Source organism: Castor canadensis, chromosome 9 (genome assembly GCF_047511655.1).
Source record: "Castor canadensis chromosome 9, mCasCan1.hap1v2, whole genome shotgun sequence".
NCBI classification, from domain to species: Eukaryota; Metazoa; Chordata; class Mammalia; order Rodentia; family Castoridae; genus Castor; species Castor canadensis.
The window spans coordinates 62,154,503-62,179,392 of record NC_133394.1 but is presented as its reverse complement, the minus strand read 5'-3'; the positions used below and the strand labels follow the sequence as shown (position 1 = coordinate 62,179,392).

At 34.3% G+C, this 24,890-nt stretch overlaps 1 long non-coding RNA gene and 1 pseudogene across 2 annotated transcripts in view; one reads left to right on the top strand and one right to left on the bottom strand.

Moving 5' to 3' along the window:
* The first annotated feature begins 309 nt into the window (after window positions 1-309).
* LOC141410916 (uncharacterized) overlaps window positions 310-24,890 on the top strand; it is a 92,644-nt gene continuing 68,063 nt past the window's right edge. Inside the window, exons 1-2 of one of the 2 annotated variants that reach the window (XR_012435719.1) lie at window positions 310-422; window positions 2,182-2,284. This is a non-coding gene — a long non-coding RNA (uncharacterized lncRNA). The remainder of the gene's footprint in view (window positions 423-2,181; window positions 2,285-24,890) is intronic. The other variant, XR_012435718.1, reaches the window with a different exon arrangement.
* The window catches only part of LOC141410915 (bifunctional heparan sulfate N-deacetylase/N-sulfotransferase 3-like), a 118,586-nt pseudogene continuing 99,890 nt past the window's right edge, over window positions 6,195-24,890 (bottom strand).

Below are 24,890 nucleotides of genomic sequence, written 5' to 3'. Positions count from 1 at the left end.
TTCTTTTTCCCTGAGTCACCATTATTGCTAATTGGACCAGGGACATAATGCTTAGGTAGGGGGTGTTAATTCCATAATTAGAAATATAGCTGTCATTAGTTTTCAATAAATGTCCACATTCAAGATATGTTTCAGGAATGGGAGTATGGCTCAAGTAGTAGAGCTCCTGCCTAGCCAGGAATAAGGCCCTGAGTTCAGGTACCACAAAAAAAAAAAATATATATATATATATATATATATGTTTCATCACTTTTGGAATTTTTGTCTCTTTCAGGAAAATCCAGCCAAATTCAGTGTTTTTCTCATCCTTTCTTCCCAAGGTAGCCGTGACAATGGACATGAGGTGAGAGGGAAACATCTGGGCCTCAGCCGTCCTCTGTCTTCTGCTGGCATTGGGTGAATCTCATCAGGCTCAATCTTTGGTAAGTGGCTTCTGCTTTCTGGTCTGGGCTCCTCCTGTAACTTGTGGTCATCATCAGTCTGTGCATTATGTGTCCTTCTGGTCCTGGGTGCTATGTCTCTTTGGATCTAAAATCCTGTTTTTAGTGATTTCTGCAGCTTCCCTGAAGAATGTGGGCTTTTCCTTTTTTGAAATATGGTCTCACTGTGTGGCCTAGGCTTATCTCAAACTTGAGATCCTCCTGCTTCTGCTTTCTATGAGATGGGACTATGGGCATGTACCATCCTACTGGGCCTGCTTTGAAGAGTTTTAAATGGGAAGTTGGACACACTTTTCTCTACGTTTGATCCTCACTTAAGATCTTTCATCTTTTCACTTTTAGGGCTCAGGTCAGTGGCAGTGAGAAAGGCCAGCAGAAAAGAAACCCAAATCTGTGTTTGCCTTGCTTCTTTGTTTTGAATCATCCTTATCTCATCCAGGCAGCTTCCATTTGAGAGTAGAATTTGAAGGTGGTGGAGGGGAGGTATAGTCTGGTTTTCTATTTACTTTCTTTCTATGGTGTCTTAGCTGTAGATACTTAAATTACTTCCAACTCCCAATATCTGCCAAAGGACTTTAAAAGAGTTGTATCTATCAATATTTACTGTATTAGACATGAAACTTAAAAATTTTTAAATGAATTAATTTTAAAATAAGAGAAAGCCAAGAATAACATCATTGCCAAAATCAAAAGAAAATTCAGAGTGGCATTGTGCTACATTTTTGCAAATCTCCTTAAGTTTGGCTTAATAAAAGACGGATGGATTCTCATATCAATTTCTGTACTAGGTTTATTTTGATAATTGTTTTCGTTGAAGTATATGAAGAAGATCTGGCTGCATACATCTGTATGCATACATATTTGGGAAAAGGAAGTGTATATTTGTAGCCTAGCCTTTCCATATTAACTGTAGTTTTTTTTTCGTTGTTTAGTACTACGTAAAAGCTCTACAAGTCTTCCTTCTTTCATTCCTTCTTTCGTTCGTTCGTTCCTTCCTTCCTTCTCTATCACCATGATCCCCTTATATACAGTAGCTTAGAGTACAGTGCATTATATTATATTCTTATGTAGGTGGGCTGTTTCAATAGTTTTCATGCTCTAACATTTTCTTTTGCTCTCCCACCTCCCATAGTCTCCTCAGACTAAAATTTTATTCTGTTTCTCACCATATATGTATGTATTTATGTATGTATATGTGATTATCTATCTATCTATATATACATTTAATTTATAAGTCTAGCTTCCACATGTGTGGGAAAACATGTGACCTTTGATTTTTGGAGCCTGGCTTACATTGGTTAGCATAATGTTTTCCAGTTCCATCCATTTACCTTCAAACAACATAATTTCATTCTTCTTTAAGGCTGAATAAAACTCCATTATGTATATATACCACTTTTTCTTAATCCATTCATTAGTCATGGAGCATCAAGGCTGCTTCCAAGGCATGGCTGTTGTAAATAGTGCTGCAATAAACATGGGTATGCGAGTGGCTCTATCATATCCTAGAGCATATTCCTTTGGATATATGGCCAGGAGTTTACCTTAATTTCTTAATTTGTTACCTAAAGGTAACAAATTTAACTACTTAAAAAAAGGTAACTAGTTAAAATTAGTATGTTTTGGCTCCCCACATGAAGAATGAGACATGTTTAGCTTATCTATATTAATTCCTCACTTATACTCTTGTTCATCTTCCTAGTTTTTGAAAATATATTTACATTTTTGGTTTTGTTTCTAGCTCTTCTTTTGATTGTGTTTGTGGCTTTAAATAAATCAATGAAAAAAATGTTCAACATCTGTAGTCATCAAGGAGATACAAATTGAAACAGCATCTGATTGGGGTAAGTGAAACCACCTCACTTTAGTTAGAATAGGTTTCATTAAGAAAATGTAAAACAACAAATGCTGGTGAAGATGGGGGTGGGAGGGGAGGTACTCTTATTCACTGATGGTGGGGTATAAATTAGTGCAGCCACTATGGAAATAAGTATGGAGGTTCCTCAAAAAATTAAAACTAGAAGTACCACATGATCCAGCCCTACCACTGCTGGATATATACCCAAAAGAATCAAAATTGACATACAATGGAGATACCTTCCTACCCATGTTTATAGCTGCACTATTTGTGGTAGTCAAACTATAGAATCAGCCTAGGTGCCCACCAACAGATGAATGGATAAAGACAAAGGATTTACTCAGCTATTATGAAAAATGAAATTATGTTGTTTGCTAGAAAATGGATGGAACTAGAGATTATCATGTTAAATGAAAATCAACCCCACCAGACAAATACTGCATTTTTCTCTCATTTTTTGGAAACAAGCAGAAGATAAAACAATATGAATCAAAAAAACCAAGGTCATGAAAGAACTTGGGAGGTGGAAGGGGGAGGGAAAAGAGGGAAGGAGGAGTAATAAAGCAAGAGAGGGAGTGAATATGATCAAAATGCATCACACAAAGTGCATGTGTGGAAATATCATGATGAAACCCTTTACAATGTCCAACTTAATAATCACTAATGAAAATGTACCTATAGTCAATTTCTGCTAAACCCAATGTAAGTCAGAGTAGATCAGAGTGACTGTTTTTTAATGGTAGATCCTTAAGATAATTGAAGGAGGAAGGTTTAGTTATTCAAGTACAATTTCTGCTTCCAATTATCACTTAGGTAATTCAGGGCTCTTCCTCTATTGAAGAGTAGCTAAGAGACAGGGAGAGCCAATATTACAAAATTGGTGGACCTCCACATGGTAAAATAAAGCAGGGGGAAAAATACCATCTTCTTAGCCATGATCATATTTTTACTAACAGTGACAGATGGGAAAATTGAGGCCCCAAAAGTCACATACCCAATGTTTAGTTAAGCACAGATACCGGGCTACAGTCCAGTTTATCCTCTTTATTATTTTGATTGTCCTGAAGGCAATTGGGGATTGAAACAATAGGTTTTATCAACTTAATCATAGGTGGGAGCAAAAATTTATCAATACTGCATTTTCATACCTTTTTATTGTTTTTAAAATTGTAATCTTTAATTTTTTTCTTAGTACTGGAGTTTGAACTCAGGGCATTGTACTTGCTAGACAGGTGCTCTAACACTTGAGCCACACCCCCGGCCCATAATCTTTACATTCTTATAAATTTGTCTATTTATTCATTTGTATGTGAAATAAAGTTTATTTTTGATATTGTATTTGCCTTGTGGGCTTTAAAGAGTTTTGTTTGTTGACAGATGTAAATTAAGTAAAGTCCTAGGAATATATCGCATTTTGAGCTTACATTTCTGTTGAAGTTTTTTTAAAAAAAATTCAGGTTCAGAATGCTGTATACCAAATAGAGGAAAGAAAACCCATCTTCTCTGGTCCAACTGTATAAATTATGCATAATGTTTAAGAGCAAGGTCCTGTTTCTATTTCAGTTATCAATTTGAATAGAGCATTTTTGGCAGTGGAAATATAGACAGCAGGCATTTCCTACACTTAATTTATTCTCTCATAACCAAGAAGCAGCTTGATGTAGACAGTTTTATGTAAAATTTGTCACATATTCTCTGTGCTTTGGAAATGTCTTACATTTCACTCAGTTTAATTCATTTTTCTATATTGTAAAATGTGGGAAATACATTCTTCCCAACAGTAACTTGGAGACTGTGCTGTGGATCATTTAATCTGTAAAATTTGCTTTGACTTTTTTGAACGGGATTGATAAGTAAATGTGATGGCTAATTTGATATGTCAGATTGATTGGGCCACAGGATGCACACATAGCTGGTGAAACATTATTTCCAGGTGTTACCGTGAGGGTGTTTCTGGATAAAGTTAGTATTTGAATTGTTATGTGGTAAACACCCAATCTATTGTGGGCCTGAAAAGAGCACAAAGGTAGAGGAAGGTTGAATTAGCTTTATTAATTGCACCAGTAGAAATAGATATGTAAAGGATATAGATATCTATACAGATTTATAGAGGAAATGAAAGCTCAAAATGCTATATATTCCTAGGGTTTTATATATTATTTCATATATGTAGGATTCATTTAAAAATAAATTTAATGTGCTAACAAATAAATGAATAAATTTAATTCTGTAGCAGTTAATGTAACTGAATATATAGAGAACTTTTATGGAGAAAAATTGAGGTCAATAAATGGCAAGAACTAGTAATAGTACTGGATGGAAGCAAGTGGCCCCAATTTGGTACCCTTAACTACAGGTGAGAGTCACACACAAAGTATGATTTTCTTGGGGATGGAATCAATCTCACACTGTGTGAATACATATTGCCTCAGTCACATACTAATAGATGCTGAAAAGTCCCATGATTTGCTGCCTGAAAGCTGGAGACTAGATGAAGTCTGGTTAATTCATTCTGAGACAGAAGGCCTAGGAACCAGGGAGCCATTGTTGTAAATTGCAGTCTGAGAGAAAAGACGAGATGAGATGGGATGACCCATCTCAGTGAGTTGGATGATAATCATCCATGATGGGGAGCACAATCTACTTCACTGAATACACCAATTCATATGTAATGCCATTCAGAAATATCCTCTCAGACACAACCCAGAAATGATATTTGATCTGGCCTAGTCAAGATGACATAAAATTAACCATCACATTCTTTGACTTTCATGCTCAAATTCACGGCTGACTTTATGACATGTAGTCAGCCCTTGTGTAAAGTATGTGAAGAGATGATAGACATTCCAAGCCAGCCAAGAAATCAACTGTCTGGGTATAGGGGTGTGTGTGTGTGTGTGTGTGTGTGTGTGTGTGTGTGTGTATTGAGGGTTGAGAGTGGGTTGTAGCAAGTAAAAAGGAAGCAACTATATTGCAGATAGTAATTAAACAAAGCTAGCTTTAGCAGAATAGAACTCAAGTTATATAGTGTAATTTGGAATTAAAGAAATATTTTGGGCTAGGCTGTGGTGCAAGTAATAGAGCACCTGCCTAGCCAAGCACAAGTCTCTGATTTCAAAACCTAGGACCACAAAAAAAAAGAAAGAAAAGAAACATATTTACATCAAAATACTTGCTAGGTTCAGTGCCTCTCTAATGGAGAATCCCCACTGATGAGTTTCTACTGGGAAGTTTGGGTTTAACTGGAAAGCATAATATGATATCATTATAAGCCATTAATACTGATGGGTTGGTTTATTAACTAGTCACTGATTTGTCTTGGAGGATCTGATTGGCTCTGGAACATTTGGAAAGAAAATTGGGAATTAGATGTATTCCAGATAGGAGCAATTTGTGTATGTGGGGAGGAGGCAGACCTACGGAGAATTCATTTGGAGCATCTAGACAAGATGGTTGCAACATGAGAAAATCTGATATCTAGAAGAGAAAGGGATTGGAGTAAAGAAAAGAAACTTTGTGGACAATAAAGATGAATGTCTAAGTGCCCACCCCTTGTAGAGATTCTTTTATAGACCTAACACCTTTTAAAACTCTTAAAGAAAGAAAGGGGCCCATGAGTGATGTAGGAACTGCTTTACATCTGTTAGAACTAAATAAAATGAAATAAAAATTTAAAAATCACAACACCAAAATTTAGGAGGAGAAAGGTTGTTGAAAAGCTATTATAGTTAAAAAATTTCTTTCTTCCTACTTGGAAGCTTTCCATCCATCTCTGCGTTTTAATTATATTAGTCATACCTATGTTATATAAGTACCCCCCCACTACCTCCCAGGCAAAACAATCATACACCTATTAATTGTCTAAAAATCACCATACACAAAATTTTCATTTTCTTATCAGTTTATTGTTATACATATGAGGTACCATGCAACTATCAGAATTGTATTCAGTTTTTTTTCTTTTAAAAAACTCAGAGAAAAAAAATGTTTCCAGTAATTTTCATTCAATGTGAATGACAAGAATATTATAGCTATAAACATTGAAATAACCATTTCACTTCTTCCTGAGGAAGTTCCATATTTTAAGTATTGAAAAAGGGAATTTTATACAGAGCTAATTTTTAGTCATGTTATCTCTCATTCTTTTCTCATGTGTATTTATATTACTTTCAGAATAACATAATAATTAGTTGGAAATATAGTGTGGAAAGTATGCATGTCCTCTAGAATTTGCTACTCTTTCCAAAACATATTGAGTGGTCAAAAATTCTTTCAAAGGTTTTAAACATTTATTGGTGAATTAGTAGATTTTGGTACCATCTCTCTCCTTTTCTCCTTTCATTCTACAAGAATTGAACATGGTTTAACATTTACTTTAAGGATGAGCTGCTTACTTAACTCCTTTTACTTGGACAAAAGGATGCTATTAGTTACTTTATTTAGAACTTCATTTGTACATCTCATCTTTACATATATTAGGTGTCAGTTTTCTTTTATCAGCACAAACATTGTTGCCAAATGAAATGACACTGTGTGTAACTATTGGGGCCTGTTTTCACAATGTTTGATCTTCTTACAGTAGTTTTCTTAAATTAATGGAGTTGAATGACTCTGGTAACTTTCCTAGCATGTTTGGAATGTGCTCCTTCAAAAGAGGTGGCAGTTAGCATGGAGGCTGCCATATTTTCCCAAATGATTTTGCTGTTTTTAGTCAGGGATTTAAAAATTGGTTCTTTTCCAAATTCTGTCTGATAACTGTTTAAAATTTGTGTGATCATTGAGTACATTAAGTGCTTAAAAATTTAATTGACAATTATAATACACATTAAAAAATTTGTAGTAAGTGGAAGAATTTCACAGTTTGTTTTCTAATTAGTAAATAATTGATAGAGTTCACTTTTAAATTCAGATTTTGCAAAGCAGGCGCTCTATCTCTTGAGCAGTACCTCCAGTCCATTTTGCTGTGGTTATTTTTGAGATGGGGGGCAGGGTCTCATGAACTATTTGCCCAGGCTGGCTTTGAACTGTGATCCTCCAGATCTCAGCCTCCCAAGTAGCTAGGATTATAGTAGGCACAAGCCACTAGCACCTGGCTCATATATTTTTTTCAAATCATAACTTTGAGAATATTTTATAAATGCTTATATAATTATAGCAAGAAATGTATTCACTACTTAAATTTTTGTATGTGTAAGTACATTAAAAGTGAAGTAAATACTAATACAAGAAAATAAGTATGATTTATTGTATTCTTTTTTCAAAAGTTTATCAATCATATTTTTTCATTAAAAATATAAGTGTAAATATATTTTAAGAACTATGCCTTGCTCATCTTTGACCTTTCTGCATTTAATTTAGTAGGTAATCCATCAATTTAACAATGTTCTGTTATCTTCCATGAGAGTGATGTATGAAATATTCTCAAAAATGGATCTCTAGCATGCCTATTTTTTCTGTCTTGTATCAAAAGTATAATTTCAAATATCAAGTTACAAATCCAAGATATTAATTTGTTGAATTACCCAGAAAATGAAGTTTTTCAACAATTTAAATGTACATAGCCTAAACACAGCATCTAGGGAGACTGCCTCTAGTTTTCATTTAGTATGTTTTGTTCTGGGGACATCAAAAAGGAAGCTATTCATGTTTAAAAGTCAACCTGTTTCTGGAGATGACACATATCTCCAACTTTATTTATGCATTTCTGCAGAACCAGAGAGGACTACTAGAATAGATTTACAGTTTACAGCAAGTGGACATGACGTTCTGAACGACATACCTTTAAACTCCTATCATGTCTCCCTCTTAGAGAATTTACCGAGCACACTTACATTATTATTTACTGTTTTGGTGTACTCTGTGTGTTTCTATTTACTAACCAATAGGTTTACCATATATATTTCAATATGACAGTTACATTATGATGAAACAGTTAGAAATTTTTACATAAATGCACTAGACTATATATATGAAAGGATACTTTTTCTTGCTGTAGTACTTATCTTTTTGATGCAGGTAAAACTCATATATATATAACTTTTCCACTCTCTGATCTAGCAAAAATTATGATTTATAATTCTTTCTAAATGCTTCAGTGGATTTAAATTTTGGCAGACATTTTTTTCATGAGTTGTATGTTTTTGGAATTTTATGTTACATTGTGATGTTTATTTTGGTTCTTGTTTTTGTAGGATACTTTATAGCATCAAAGAATAAGAAAACATTGTACAGGCAAACAGTGGTCTAAAAATCTACAGAGACACAATCTTAGTTGATACATAAAAGTGTAAATATCACTGTGAAATGAAACAGTTCTGCATTTTGTTTATTATTTATGTCGATTGCTATGACTTCCACATGAATGCACAGTAGTCTACAATAATCCCACAGGCGCAGATATGGGTTAAGAGGAAGGCCATAGGCCTCAAGGCTTGTAACAGACACCATTGTTCCTAAGCAGTCACATGCCAGCACATGGAAAGAACTTTGTTCTTTTTTTCTTGTATGAAGAGGTATATTTTTTTGACAGCCTTTTCATAGCTTCTGGAAGCTTTGGAAAGGTGACTGTTAGTATATGGAAGGTGGATTCTTGGGAAGCTTTTTTCTCAGTGCTATCTCACTTTCTGCAGCTCTTGTCTTAGCCAGGATGGCAGAGGCTGTCCCAGTTTGTGCAGCAGCTTTGAGAGCTCCACGTTGTGATCTTGGTAGTAGCTTGACAAAAAGGCTCTGCTCTGAGTGGGGAGGAAGAGATAAAAGAACATTTAACTTTGTTTATTGAAGTATAGTCCATATCCTTTGATCATGCTTAAATAAGTATCAGGTACACCAGGTCTAGATTAAAATTTATATTAAGCATGTGGATTACTGATTCAGCACATCATACAATGTCTTGTTGATAGTCTTGAGGTGGGGTACTGGCATTTCTCTGTACTAGGAGGTGAGATGAGCAGAGTGCTGTCACCTACTCTAATCCATCCTACACATTTGTAGTTCCATCACAAATGGAAAAAGGAGCCTCTGTGGAGGTTCTTTTATTTTTGCCCTCTCTCTTGATGCTATCTGCACAAAATCAGCCACTTCACACCTCTTTAAAAAATTTTTTGTTAGCATAAATTAATTGTACAAAGGGGTTTCATTGTGATATTTACGAAATACATATAATCTTCTTTGATCAAGTTTACTCCATCTGTATTAGTCTTTCTTAACCACTTTCCATCTTCCTGCTCCTTTTACTAAAGTATGTATACATAGTACCTTGTTGAGAGATCTAGAATCTATATCCTGAAACGTTGTATTTTTCTCATCTATCTCTACCAACAAATTTTGTGTAATATCTCAGTATGTTTGTTAGACAAGAGTAAAATAAAATGCTAAGAAAGACATTCTTTAGAGTCTTCTAAGCATTTTAGCTTTAATAAATATATAGGCAGATCTTTGATATAAAATTATACATTTTATATTGCTTTCTTGAAATACTCTAGAAATAATCTTTTGATTTCTCTTTAATGTATTAGGATTGTTTTCATTGTATTCTGAAGGTGTATTTGACAATTAACCAAAACCAAATAAAATTAGAGTGTTGATGATATAGTTTCTTTATCAATACAACAGAATCTCCCCTTCACCATACCTTCTATGCAGAATTTAATTGTGAACTTATTGAATTTAGACCCTTGTCTCTCAGGCCTGGCTTGGCACAACAAATGATCCTGAAGGTGTTGTTAGATAAGAGTTTTCAAATAAATTCAGGTTACCTGAGGATTCTAAGACCACCTCAAGATTGTCAGTTAACATGAAATATTAAACATTGCGGAAAAAATCCCAAATATTTTAAATTTCTGAGTTCTAAAGGTAGTATAATAATAATAATAATAATAATAATAATATATAGTATAATATATATAGTAGAATAATAATAATAATAATCTTGGATTCTTACATTCAAAATTATATACTAAATAGACTGATTATGAAATAAAATATGAATAAATCTTACTGTATGTGAAATAAGCATTAAAGTCAAAATACAGGTTGTTCAAACTGAGAAAACTATAGTGTTAAGTGCTTGCAATATCACCATTCTAAACAGAATAAACACAGAGTGCTGATACTGCAGTATACATATCTCCATTCCTTAAAGCCTCAATCATCTGCTAGGATGTTAGAGAAATACATTAACTCCTTCATCTTAATAGCATAGTAACAGTTCAAAGCTTAGTGTATTATGTCAGCAATTAACATTATTATCCATGCTATACTTATACTACAGAGTGATTTAGCAGTGAAAAAAAAAAGAGAGAAATCTTTTGGTCTTATTTGCAGTTTTTAGTTGACATATTTCCTGTCTTGTTTTCAATGAACATTTTTAGTGACAAAATTTCTGTGCAAGCTGGGTGTTGGTAGCTCACTTCTATAATCCTAGCTACTTAGAAAGTAGAGATCAGGAGGATTGTGGTTCAAAGCCAGCTTAGGCAAATAGTTCATAAAACCATATCTCAAAAAAGCACATAGTCCTCCCCAATAAAAAGGGTTAGTGGCTCAAGTGATAGAGCGCCTGCCTGGTAAGTGTCCTGATTTCAAACCCCAGTATCCAAAAAAAGTATTCTGTGCAGGTGTCATTCTTTTTGTAGTGATATGTTACCTTTTGGTTTTGATTCACAATTGCAAGTTCTTTTACTTTATTTTATTCTTGCAATATGTAATAATATGTAATTGGAAAAATCAAGAAAAGCAACTTAGATTATTGAATTCAAATGTCACTTAATTTTTAGAAGGGCCGAATTTTGACTTTAATCACTTTTCTAAGAAAATATATGTGATTTTATCATTTTGTACATTTAGTTTGTATTTTTTAAGCTCTATACTTACATTAGAATCCATTGGAGGATATTTTCTTCCTTTACTCTTTCCAAGGCATTTTGTTTTACCTTCTTCCAATAACTGACACCAGAAGGCTTTATGAGAATCAAATCTAAAAAAAAAAAAGAAACCCTCCCAAACCCAAAGAGTATTTTTCAAGCAGTTTTTAAGATTTATTGACCAACAACATAAATATATGAATTCGGATATTAATCTACAGCTAGGGGAACTGGAATTTTTTTTACTATATCCCTTTGCAGAAAGTCTTTTGGCATATCTCTGAAATCTCAGTCCATCTGTCATATTTGTGAGTTTGCCAGATTCTTAATAGAAAAAATTTCAGCAGAAGATACCCTATTAATAGAAATTAATAAGACTATCTCTTTCATCTGGAAGGAAAAATTGAGTTTTACATTCATTCTTTTCATTTATAGTACTTAAAAATGATGTATCAATCTTCATTCATGTCTGTGGATTTAGATTATACTTGTACTACTTGACCACAGGGTGATTTAAAAAAAAACATTCTGGTGTGCCATGCAGTGATTACTTTTAGGATTCTCCAGCATAGTCAATGGTAGCATGTCAAATTTGCCTTTCAGTTTACCAAAGTATTTCATGTAACTCTCATTTGGGTCTTCATTTAGAGATTACCCTTAAGGAAATGGTGTGTAGAATTCCTTTCATTTTATAGCACTTAGTACAGTGTTTGGCTCTTGTGAATTTTCACTAAACATATGTTCAATAAAAAATAAAAGGGAAGAAAATGCTTGTTAAGTTTTACTTTTCTTGGACTATATACTTCCCCACTATTCTGGTCATGATTCAAGTTAGGCCTCCTGGCTCTAGATTCAGGGCCTTTTCTTCTTTATTGGTCTCTGGGTATGTTTTGTATTATTATTCATTGTAAGCAAAGCAGTAATTTCCATGTTTAAATATAAAAGTGAAAGCAACAGCAATGACAATTCTTTCATATTGCCTTTGTTATTCAATTAAAGAATTATCATTTCGAATTTTTTTTATTTGGTTTTTAGTTTGTACTACTCTGTATGCTACTTTCAATGTTTTGAAAAATTACATGAATAATTTTGGAAATGTAAATAAAAACACATTTAAATTAGCATAAGACCCTCAAATACCTGAGGAGAAAGTTAACAAAAAATATCTGCAAGATTAGTGCACTGAAAACTACAAAACATTCCTAAGAGCAAAGAAAATAGAAGGAGCTGTGTTATGTTCATAGATCTGAAGACTAAATACTTTAAAAGTATCAACTTTCTCTAAATTTATCTAAAGTATCAACTCTTTCCAAATTTGTCTATAGTTTAATGTGATTTCAACCAAAACTCCAGTTGGCTCTTTTTTTCTTTTGTAGAAACTAAAAATGATTTAAATATATACAGGAAAATATAAAGAACCTAGAAAAGCTAAGACAATTTGAAATGATTTGAAAATGGTGAAGTTCGAAATCCTATATTACATACTTTCAAGATTTACTATCATGATACAGTATTCAAGTCTGTATTGTATTGGTATCAGAAAACCAATTGATCAATGGAACAAAAGAATCCAGAAATAGACTTATATAACGATTGGTCAACTGGTTAAAAAAACAGGTGCCAAGCTAATTCAATGGGAGATGATTAATTTTTTAGAAAAATTGCACTAGAAAAATTGAATATTTACATGGAAAAACAGAACATTTACCCTTACATCATGCTATATATAAATATTAACATGAAAGGGATTATTGACCTAAACCTAAGTGCTAAAACTGTAAAAATTTTGAAAGAAAACAGAGAAAAACCACATAGAAAATTTTCATGCCCTTGGATTAGGCAAAGATTTCTTAAAAGATTTCTTCTAAAGATACTTAAGAAACCACAGACTGGAGGAAAATATATGCAAAACATATATCTCATAAGGGACTTGTACTAAGAAAATATAATTCAATCTAAAAGATGATAATACTAATAAAATTGAGTAAAATATTGAAACAGACACTTCAGCAAAGAATGAAAATGATCAATAAACCAATAAAATTTACTTCACATCATGAGTATCAGTGAAATACAAATGAAAATGAAAATGAAATAGCACTCACTAGAATGACTGAATTTAAAGACTAATATCGAGTATTGGCAAAGGAATGGAACAAGCAGAATTGTCAAATCTTGTTTGTAGAAATTAAAAATATTACAGCCATTTTGTCAAATTTCTTTTAAATTTAAAAACATAATTAGATTATGACCCATTGGACCCATTTCTAGGTATTAACCCAAGGACAATAAGAAATACATGCCCACATAAAGATCTTTACACAAATGTTCATAGTAGCTTTTTTCATAATAGTCCCAAATGGAAACATTCTCTTCTGTCCATCTCTTGGTGAAAAGAATACTACTCAACATTAAAGGAGGACCAGCTGTTTATAGGTATAAAAACTTGGAGGAATCTCAAAAATATTGTGCTAAGTGAAAGAAAGGAGATAGTTGATATCAGATGCTGGGAGTAAGGGAAAAGGTTTGACTGCACAACAGCATGAGGAACCTCTTTGGACTAATACAAATGTTCTAAAACTTGATTGCAGTGGATATAGCTATATACATTAGTTAAAATTCATTGAACTGAGTAACTGTAATTGGTGAATTTTATTAAATGTAAAATTATATGTCAATAAAACATTTAAAGTTATAGTGTGATTTATAATGTGTGTGTATGGAGCCTATATGTAGCTAATGTTGTGGTGTTTATGACTATAGCCTTTGGAAAGAATGTAAATTTATAACTGCCTCTGTCTTGCTTCAGTTACTAGACACAATAGGATGTGTGCAAAGCATTTTCCTTATCATTATTAAAGCAACTGTGTAACACCATGACACAACATATTTTTTCATGCAGTTTATGTTCTTGTTTGAATCAATAAAACAGCTGCATGAATTAGTTTTGTAGTGAAGGTACAAAGAGGGCACTCCTGAGGGCATTATTATTTGAATTATGTATGAAAGCCTTTAGAAAATTCCAATGTAATAACATTTCTGGAAGTCTGTGTTGATGCAATATTTTTATTAACAGTTTGCTATCTGCACTTTCCACATGTGAATTCTGGCACGTTTTAGGTATTCATGTGATCAAAATTCAGAATTCGGACCAGCTATTATTGTTTTGTTAAAATATACCTGCTGTAGATACATAACACATGTCCCATGTGTTAAAATGAGCAATCTTATGAGAGAAGGTTTTTCTAAGAAACATTGAATTTCACACACTAAAATTAAGAATAAAAAGAAAAATAGGCTCTTTTTCATCTCTGCTAATTGATTAGATATTATTATACAGTGCCTGTGTATGAGTGTGTGGCACTTAGTTCAAGTGTCTGCACGCATAAGTTCACAAGCAGTGGTGTGAGTGTGTCAGAGTAGAAAAGTGAGAAGAGAAATTATTGCACCTATTTTCCAGGTGCCCTAAGGCACTGAGTCTAGTTCCTCATAGAGAACAGTCACAGATACAAGGTGAAGGACTGTGGCTGATGAGGGGACTTGTGAGTTTGAAGACATGAATAATATTAATTAAGAATCCAGGTGAAAAAAATCTGACAAATGATGGAGAAAGATCACTTCACACTTCACATCTGTTCAGAACATCAGCAATGTCCCTCTGAAGAATGACCTTAGGACCAATAAAATAGCCATAATGCCACTGAAGTCTGGTGGAACAGCAAAGAAACAGCCTTTTTATGTAGACACTGGCAGTCATGGTCCTAGCTGGGCCCCTCCTTTCAAGGTTTTTAGGAAGTAAATACTTTGAAAGAAGTATTATGTGCTGTGTAGTATTTCTCTTTATGACTTCCCTGTCTTGGTGGTAATGATATTTTCATTATGTCTCCAGAGTCATGCATATAATAGTTATTAATAGAATTTTATTAAATGGTATTAAACTTTATGGAATATAACCTGGGGTCATCTAGAAGTAACTAGAAGAGACGTGTGGGCAGGGGCACCTAGATTCTCCAAGGAGAATGGCAACCTTTAACCAGTGATATTTCTGTATTAATGAAAATGTGATTGACCTCAAGCAGATGAATACTAAAGAACATTCAGATAATACTTAAAAGGTCTGCGATGCCTTTAAATTGAAATAATATTTCCATGCCAAAATAGTGCAGATAAATTTTAAAATCAAAATACATCCTTTTTGTTATTAATATAGGACAAAATAAGAACTTTTTCAGTTCTCTCCCAGCACCTATACTTTTATGATTTAATGAATCATTTTAGCAATGCACATTTTATTCTTTTTTTTTCAATACTGGGGACTGAATTCAGGGCCTTGAGGATGCTAGGCAGGTAGTCATCTACTTGAGCTGTGCCCCTAGCCCCAGATTTTATTCTTAGCATTTTTTTGCAGTACAATTTACATATCCTAATTTTCACTTATTGTAATTGTACAATTATGATACTTAGCAAATTTATCACCACAATCCATTTATAGAACATTTCCATCACCTAAAAATAATTACTAAAGCCTACTGTAGTCAATCTTTGCTGTCACCCCTGCCCCATGCTAGGTAAACACTTACCTTTTTGACTGTAAATTTGTCACTTATAGGCATTTTCTTTTTATTTTCTGGTATGGATATGCCAAATTAATCCATTTGCCAGTTGATGGAATTTGGATTGTTTCTTATATTTAGCTATCATGAATAATGCTGCTATGAACATTCACTTACTAGTTTTTTTATGTACTTAGGTTTGTATTTATCTTGGGATTGATTCCTAGGAGTGGAGTTTAATTTTTAAGAAACTAAAAAAGTGCTTTCTAAAGTGGCCAGTATATGAGACTGCAATTTCTCCCTATTCTTGTCAATATTTGGTATTATCTTTTGGGTTTATGGCCATTTGGATTTTCTTTTGGATAATAGCCATTCCAATGGGTACATAGTGGTATCTGAAAATGGTTTTAATTTGCATATCTCTATGATTACACATTTATTTGCAAAGTGATATTTAGTGTGTCAGTGTGTCTAGAGATGGATTATGTCTTTAATAAAGTCTGATACTACTTTAAAAACTCATTTTAACATTCCAGCTTTTAAAAGGAAGCATTTCTTGTTGATATAGTATTCATTAGGAAAAACAATATTGATTTTCTGTGGTTCTAACATCTTATGCCAATGGGAATTGCTTCACAGATTGGCAGTGCAGGTTCCAGAAATAACTGATTGATATTCAATTCTGCCTCCTCAACTTATTTGTTGAGTGACTTTTGGCTTGAGTTTTCTGGTTTTTCTATCTGAAAAGGAAGTTACTAATGCCTACCATACAATGTTTTCATGGGGATGTATATGTGTACCTATAAAAATTTAATACATATAAATATATATTTATTTTGAAATGGTACAGCCACGTTAAAAATTTATTAAGAAATTGGAATAGATCTTTTTTCTTTTCAATGCATTTTTAGGTGCTCTCTGTAGGTCATCCAGAGAAACAACAGACTTTATTTATTATGGCTACTATTTTTTGCTACTAAAATGTTTTAATATGGCAGATTTTTACTAAAACTCATCAGCACTGGGTTGGAAAAGAATTCCTGGACAAAGGAAGTGATATTAGAAACAACTGAAGTCTTTCTGAACTTTGAAGCAGCTTTAGTCCTTTATGATTGAGCTAAGCCTCATCCATGAGACAAAATAAAACAACACAACACACACACACACACACACACACACACACACACACACACACACAACTATGATCAATCCCTGCTCTTCAAATTCTCATTGCCCATTATTGAAGTTTTCAAAGTAAATTAGTCTTAAAAATTTGTTTAACACAATTTGGTTTCATTAATCTCAACAAATTAATTAATTGGCAAGTGAGATGTCAGGTTCAGGTATTTAACTGATATTTTAGAATGTGAAGACTTCTGTCATGGTCACTGATGGGCAGGTGATAATTATGAATGGATCTATTCATGGCAAAATTAACAGTTTATGTATATTTTTCATTTTAGTTTATACAAATTAGTGCAATCCATGTCAGGTAATGCTTTCCCTACTTTCTCCCAAACAATAAGTCAGCTTTAAAATACTATTATACATAACCTAAAAACTAAAGGAGCATCATTATATCAATCTTATACACAATTTAGAGATTAAAGTTATGTTGAATAAGAGTTGTAAGATTGTAATTTACTTTAATTGGATGAGAAAGGTCCCATTTATATTGCTTTAAGCCTGTATTGCTGATTTCAAATGATATACTCACTGAGAAAATCAGATTTTTAAAACAAATTCAGTATGTCATTTGAACCCCATGATGACAGTACTAAGTAATTTTAAATCATCATAGACTAGTGACTTTGCATTTGGGATTCTTGAACACTTTCTTTAGAAATTGTGGGAAGGAATAAAACACACTTTTACAATAGTGGATTTCTTTGCTATTCTTCTTGAAAAGAGTTTTGACACTACAATTTCTATATTGGAGATAGTCAGCATAAAGACCTCTTAAATTAGAGCATTTTTGCATGCCAAGATTGCATAGTAATATTTTGTATAGTCCACCTTTCACTCATTTATTGTACTGTGTGTAAAGCACTGAATTTATGTGATTATATTAGAATTTATGTTGGTTTGTAGTTTAGTATATTCATAGAAGACTTTCACTGAAGGAAATTTCTAATCTTCACTATCATTATCAGGAAAATAAGAAGCAATATGAAAGTATATAAAGGATCTCCTGGCAACTGTATAAATGACATTTCTGAGAATCTACATATTGTACTCATAGTCATTCCCAACATTTCCAAAGCACCATAAAATAGCCGTCACTATAGGGTTACTCTAATGAGAGTAACTAAATTGTGAATACAGGACTCTGGTTTAAAAAAAAAGATACAGGGTAAAGGAAGATCATTTTAGAGCTAAGACAAAGACATGAAATTTCCAAATATTCAAGTGCACTTTCAACTCCCTGTACAGCTATCCTTATCTCAACTACAAGGTATGTCAGGTTAACTGATGATTGGCAAGAAAACATAAAGAAAACTAAATGGAAGTGCATCATCTCTATCAGCAGGGTAAGAGCTTGGGCAGCTTGCTGGACCAGAAACTGTGGTTTCTTGGACTATATATCTTATTTTACTACTTTACCCCCTGAGCCCCCAAGAGGATCATGTAATGGGTGATTTTAGCTAGATACATCCCAGGTGCAAAGTGAAACACAGTTCTTTGTATATAACACATTGCTTTGATATTAATTCTCTTAAGTTTACATAGCCTTTTCTCAGTAGTGGAGATGAATAAAAAGCTTGCTGCCAAGCTGGATACAAAGGAGACAAATACACAGCATGCAGGTCAAGGACGTTCCTCAAGGAAAAAAGATTATGTCTTTATAGAATACTCTACTTCTTTTTTTTCTGAAATACAGAGCCTTGCCATATACTCTATAAAAAAGACCTAAAGATAAGCCAAGTTGAAATAGAAAACTTTTTAGAAAATAAAAGATTTCTTTTCTAAGAGATACTTAAAAAGATAGAAGACAGAAAGTGGACTTGAATTTCTAACTGCAAACGAAAATCACTCAGCTTCCTTTAAGATTAAGTTGAATGCTAAATACTTAAGGCTGGTGTCTGTTAATACTTGAACTAAGCTCTGCAAAACTCTGGCAGTACTAGAAGTATAGAAAAAAGTCAGGAGGTTAATAGTAACAACAAAGTAAATGACTCTCAGGAAGGAAGCTCAAAACTCCAGAGTTCTACCTAGTCTGTTGTCCTCTAAACCAAAATGTGTCACTTAAGGTCTCTGGGTATGATTTTTACAAGATACAAGCTGTGTTTGATGTTTTTCTGTCAATCCTTTAGTGTAAGGGATGCTGGAAGGTAAAAGAAATCTTCCTCTCACTTTCTAAATTGACAGAGGATAAAGTATAATAAAAGAAGGAAAACCAGTTATCTATGGAAATGATTTTTATACAGAAAAGGAAAATGGAATAACTTCACAGTACTGTCTTTTTCTGTTTCTTTAAAGCTTGTTCCATGACCTTTAAAATTAAAAAAAATTATAACAAGAGTCAGGTCCACAGCTCATCCAGCTCAGTATCTTTCATGTGCTTGAGGCATAAATCTGATTGTCATAAATCTCATAAATCTGATTGTCATCCATTATAAATGAACAGTGTAAGATGGTGTTTGTATTTAAAAATAGTAAATGAAGGTCTTATATAAAAATATAGAGGCAGGAGTAGGGTGAGGGAAGACAGGCACCTAGGGTACAAAATTTAAGGAGGCACTCACTCTTAGGCACAGGCACAATCCCAAGAGTGAGTGTTTGTTCCTTAAATTCTAGTGGCTCTCTTGCTTCTCCCTAGTTTTAGCCCTGGAGTCAACAATCTACGAAAAACAGGAAACCAGCAAGAAAACAAAACAAAACAAAACACAACAGACCACAACAGAACCCAAACAACAAACCAAACCAGTGCTGTGAAAGCTGTCTTTTGAAGTGGGAACAAGGGCATTTACAGTGAGTAAAGACAAGAAGTAAACACTGGAAGTACATTGAAGGCCATAGTCATACCTCTCTCTGTGCCTATTCAGTCACCTATGGGGCTATTTCTTGCTGTTTGACATTGTTTCTGAAAATTACATACAGGTTAGTCAATTGCTTCTTCATTCTTCCAAGAGGTCCCAATATTGTTGGTTGAGTAGGCTCAGCTTACCAATTTATTTCACATAGCTTCTTTTTAGGTAAGTTGTTGGTTTTAAGATTCACAACTATTTTGTTTTTATACTTTCCTTCCAGGGGAAATCTTTGCATAGGTAGGAATCAACACAAGATTTAGGATATTTCTTTGTCATACTGTTTAAATGTTTTTTTTCCAAATGGTTAATGTTAAACTAGAAAACAATCAGTACATAAGAAACAGCTGACCAGGTATTGCCAAACCAAATTTCTTTAAAATAAGTTCTCTGCTGGACCTTGAATAAACAAATTAGAACATAAACTTACGTTAAAGCTTCTGAATAATTATAATGAGGAGAGACTCCTAGAAACTTCTGTACTTCATCCATCACTGTTGCAGGATCTGTTCTTAGCTACTGCCCATCAATAATTAGCAACTAAATTACCAAAGAAGTAACAATAAAGAAAAGACGGTTCATGTTGAAAACATAAGTGTCAACTGTATAATGAAAAATTTTTTGGCCCTGTACTTATTCTGTGACACTGTCTTGAGGGGCTTTACATGCATTGTTAGATGCAGCCAGGTCATTCTTATTAATGATCTGGAATAAGAAATAAATCATGCTAAGTAAGCACATTCATGTTTTGTTATTTGAGAAGTTAGCAAACACTCTGAAAACAAAAACACCCCTTCTGAAGATAAAGACAGCTTAGAAATGTGACTAGAAATCGCAAATGTAAACCAAGTTTAAATACAAACAAAACAATGATTACTAAGGTTGTGGAGGAAGACTGTAGAAAGAAAGGTTATAATAAGCTTAGTAGTAATGAGACAGAGGAACTGTCATTCTTCACAGTTCCAATCAGGAGTAGTGTAACAGGTACTGAGAAACCATTTATCCTGAAAAGCACTGATGCCTCACTTGTGCCTGTAAATGTCCAAAGGGTAACTAAAAGCAGGATAAAAGCTTGGCATCCCTGCCTCCACTTTGTATCTGTCTTTGCTCTGAGCCATTCTCTTGGCAGTCACCTTGCAGCCACTGTGGAATCTAGGAAGAACAGGACTGATCAGTAACATCTTGTGACAAAAGTTGATACCTCCAGACAAAATGCCTTTCTTATCTTGACCAGGCACCACCTGACCATCGTGAGATGATGAGCAACTGTGACTCCCGTGACTTGGACTGTTTAATCATTCTGCATTCCTCTCTTCCTCTGCCCCAATTCTTCTTGTATTTAACCCTAAAGTTAATGTCTGTACCCTGAAGATAAGGTGAATTGCTTATTTTGCCTCTTCCCATGGTGTGTCCGTGCCATGTAATAAAAATCTTTCTTTGTCCTTCACCACTGTTCATCTCTTTATGCAGTGTATTGGGGTGAGTTGCCAGACCTGACATATGGCCTGACTCCAGGAGGAGTTGGACCTTTGGACTAGAACTCTTGGTTAGAGTAGCATTATAAAGTTTAAACAAATATATTAACAATCCATATGGAGAAGAAGGTAAGATTCTCAGAGAACCTTAACATGGACAGAAAGTTCCTCAAGAAACTAAGGGGAAGAATTTGTTACTCTAGTGAGGGTGAACCCAGCAAGACCAAATGACAGGAGGCCATGATGGAAGTCCACAAAGTCTATAGTGCAAGGCTTGTCCATACCTCTTTTCCAAGAGGTTCGATAGAACTTTTTGTGATGTTCTACATCTGCTGGCTAACCTGTAGCTACTGAGCATATGAAATATGGCTAAGACAAATGAACTGAAATTTAATCTTACTTAATTCTAATACAAGTTTAATTAGCAATATGTGGCAGCAGCTATCATATCATAACAGAATGGCTTTAGATACATAAGTATCTAGATGTCACTGTGTTGCTTATCTAATCCATTTTAGCGGTTGATTTTATAATTCAAGTTGATGTCAGGCAAAAGAGAAGTAAGGAAGGAAGCTAAAAAAACCCATAGGACTTATGAAAAATTCAGTAAGGCAGTTCAGAAGGAAAATGATGGCCCTTAACTAAACACACAGTATTGTCTTGCTTGGCAAAGAGGCTCCCTTTCAAGCTTTACTCACATCAGAATACAAATCAGAGCTACAAAGCTTTGGAAACTCTATAAAATCAGGAAAAGCATACACTAGAAAATCGAGCAGAGAGAATTATTCTTAGAAAATTAAACTGTTTTTCTACCTCTGTGTATCTATTTTTCTTTGCCACAGTCTCCTTATTTACAAGTAAAGAGTAAAAAAGCTAGTAATGTTTCAATGAGTAAAAACTTTCTGTATCCTTGAGGCAAAGTCATCAACTTAATGAGATTATTACATGATGTAAATTCTTATTGCTTCATACCTGGAAGGGGGGGAAATAAACAAGCCATCTTTCGATGTGGCTGGCATACCACCCGGGGACCAAACATCTCTTCTGCAAGGTTCTAAGTTCTGAGGGTGCCCAGGGCCCAGCCGAGATTACTTCGTAGAAGCTAAACTTCGGAGCTGTGGGGTCTTCATGTGATCGCTGGTGCTATGATGAAAAGGTGGATAATTAAACTAACTTGAACCATAGGCATAAATAATTAAAAACCAATCCTTGTGACAAGTCTCAAAGCTAAGGGAGAGTGCCACTGTTGGAGAGTTATTTGTTTTGAAATTAATAAAGGATGAAACTGTTTGCTTGAAGCATCAAAATTTAAAGTTATGATACTGATGAGAGTGTATTTTTTGAGAACTTATTTGGTAGAAGCTGAATTCTTGTTGATAGGATTCCTTAAGTAACTTTCCTGAGTGTTCTTGGTGTGTATGTTTAATTCTGAATGTAAACTTTTGAAATCTGCATTAATATCTCCTTTTTAGCCCATAAGCAAACCATTTATCATTCTCAGTGAATAGCCACAATACACAAGCACTCTACTAGTTCTGCCAAATAGTTTTGCTCTACCTAGTAATGTAGTTTTAGATTAGAAAAGTCCTATCAGCTATTTTAAATGGAAAAACTACTGAGAACTCTGACATGTACATTATCCAAAACCCACAGCTTTTATCATATATTACCTAGCATCTAAAAGCCAAGACTATTTTATCTAATGGTAACCTTTGCAGTGAATCAGAATCATTTTTTGTGCAGAAATCACAGAAAGCAGCAATCCAAATATGAAAGTGTTTTTATAATGGCTGAGGCTCAAGCCCATGGGTTTGAGAAAATCACCTTTTCCTTAAATTGACCAATAAATATTCAGGCTTAGTGGTGAGTTTGTGGATGTTTACCACATCTAGTTGAATAGCAAATTTGCTGCAACTGGGATTCAAATTACTGTACTACAGATGCTACTAGACTTTGTTAAGGCTGCATTTTGCCACTGTAGAGTAATTTATTTGCAATATTTAGGATGTTTTGTTAGCTTGCAGCCTTGAAACCTCCTTTTTCTGTAAATTCCCAATTTTCAGGGGCTAAGTGGCTGCCAAGCTCCAATTTTCTTCTTTCTTTTTGGGTCAATTAGACTTACTTCTCTTTTCTCTAGATGCCTGGTGGAAAAGGTAAGAGGTACAAAATAAAAATCTGTCTTTATGCAGTTTGATGTATATATTTATTTAAAAGATGGCTCTAGGTTTGGGATGAATGATAAGTGTGGAATTGTGGATTTCTATGGATCTTAACTTTCTAGAGTGTCTCCAGTCTCTGCTGTGCAAATTATCATCAGTATGCCTATTAATAGGATTCCATCTGCTTTGACCCTTTCCCACCCTGTCCTTGTCACAAAACCTTTTCTGACAACTGGAAGTCTGCTTTTGTTAAATAACAAAGGATTCAGTCCAGAGGAACTTTATTCTCTAGTATCATAATTATTAAGAAGTTAGCTGTGTGACTATCAGTGAGAGTGGGAGATCCCATTTGTGCCTGGAGAAGATGAGCTGTATGGGTACTTGGAATGCATAGAATTAGCCTTGTAGAGCCTTGTATCTGTGAGAGGTACTTAAATCACTTTTGTTGAAAAGCACTGAATCTCTAAATAGGAGAAAAGCTTGGCATCTCTGTCTCTATTTTGTTCCTGTTGTCTTTTGTTCTGAGTCACTCTTTCCTGAAGGACAGGGCTGATTGACAATATCTTTATGACAAAGAACTGAAACTACCCCTAAGGAACAGCAGAACCTTGTAGGACAGACCTCACTTTCCCCCTGCCAAATGAGGCCAATTACCTGTAATGATGAGGCTGACCAGGGAACAGGAGTAATCATCTCATAGGACCCAGATTGCTCCCCTTGAAGGGTGGACTGCGGGAGGTCCACATTCCGAAAAAGTGTCAATTAGCCAGGAAGACACTTCTCCTTCCCAAGAAACATCCATTTGCACCAGAGAGACACTTCTGCTCTCAGCCAATAAAAAAAGCTACAAAACCTGATTTCCATCATGACTCGGGACCACTGGTTTCGGATCCTGCTGCAGCCTTTCCTTTCTCTTCTCTACCAATAAAACTTCTCCGACTTTTGCTTCTTGAGTCCACCTTTGATTTTTATCTAAGAGCAGACCAAGGACACCCACAACCTGAGCTCTCTTGTGTATCACCCTCAAGTGAGGACAGCAGTAACAAACTTCTCTGGAATCCCTGAGAACCAGAGCTGAGACAATGACCAACCAGCCCATACCTGTAACTGGGACTATTTAACAAAGCATAACTTTTGCTCTCTGCCCTACTTCCTTATCTGTTTAAAGCTAAAGGTCATATCTGTAGCCTGAAGGTGGTTATAAATGGGCTGAAGTGTTTACTTTGCCTCTTCCCACAGCATGTCCCAGGCCCTATTATAAATCTTTCTCTGCCCTTCACCAGTGTCTCTTTGATATATAGGGATGACCTGACATGTAGTTCAAAACTCTGATTTCATATCCAGCCCACTCACAGAGGTACAGATAAGGAGTTTTTGTGTAAATGTTATTCCACATTCATCTAAACCTCATAGTTCCAAGGAAATCGGATCTTAGTTTGCATTTTAGCCCTTATCTGCTGATAACCCTTTTACACATTGTTCTGCTTTGTACCAATCAAAATGCTTCATTTTAATTCTA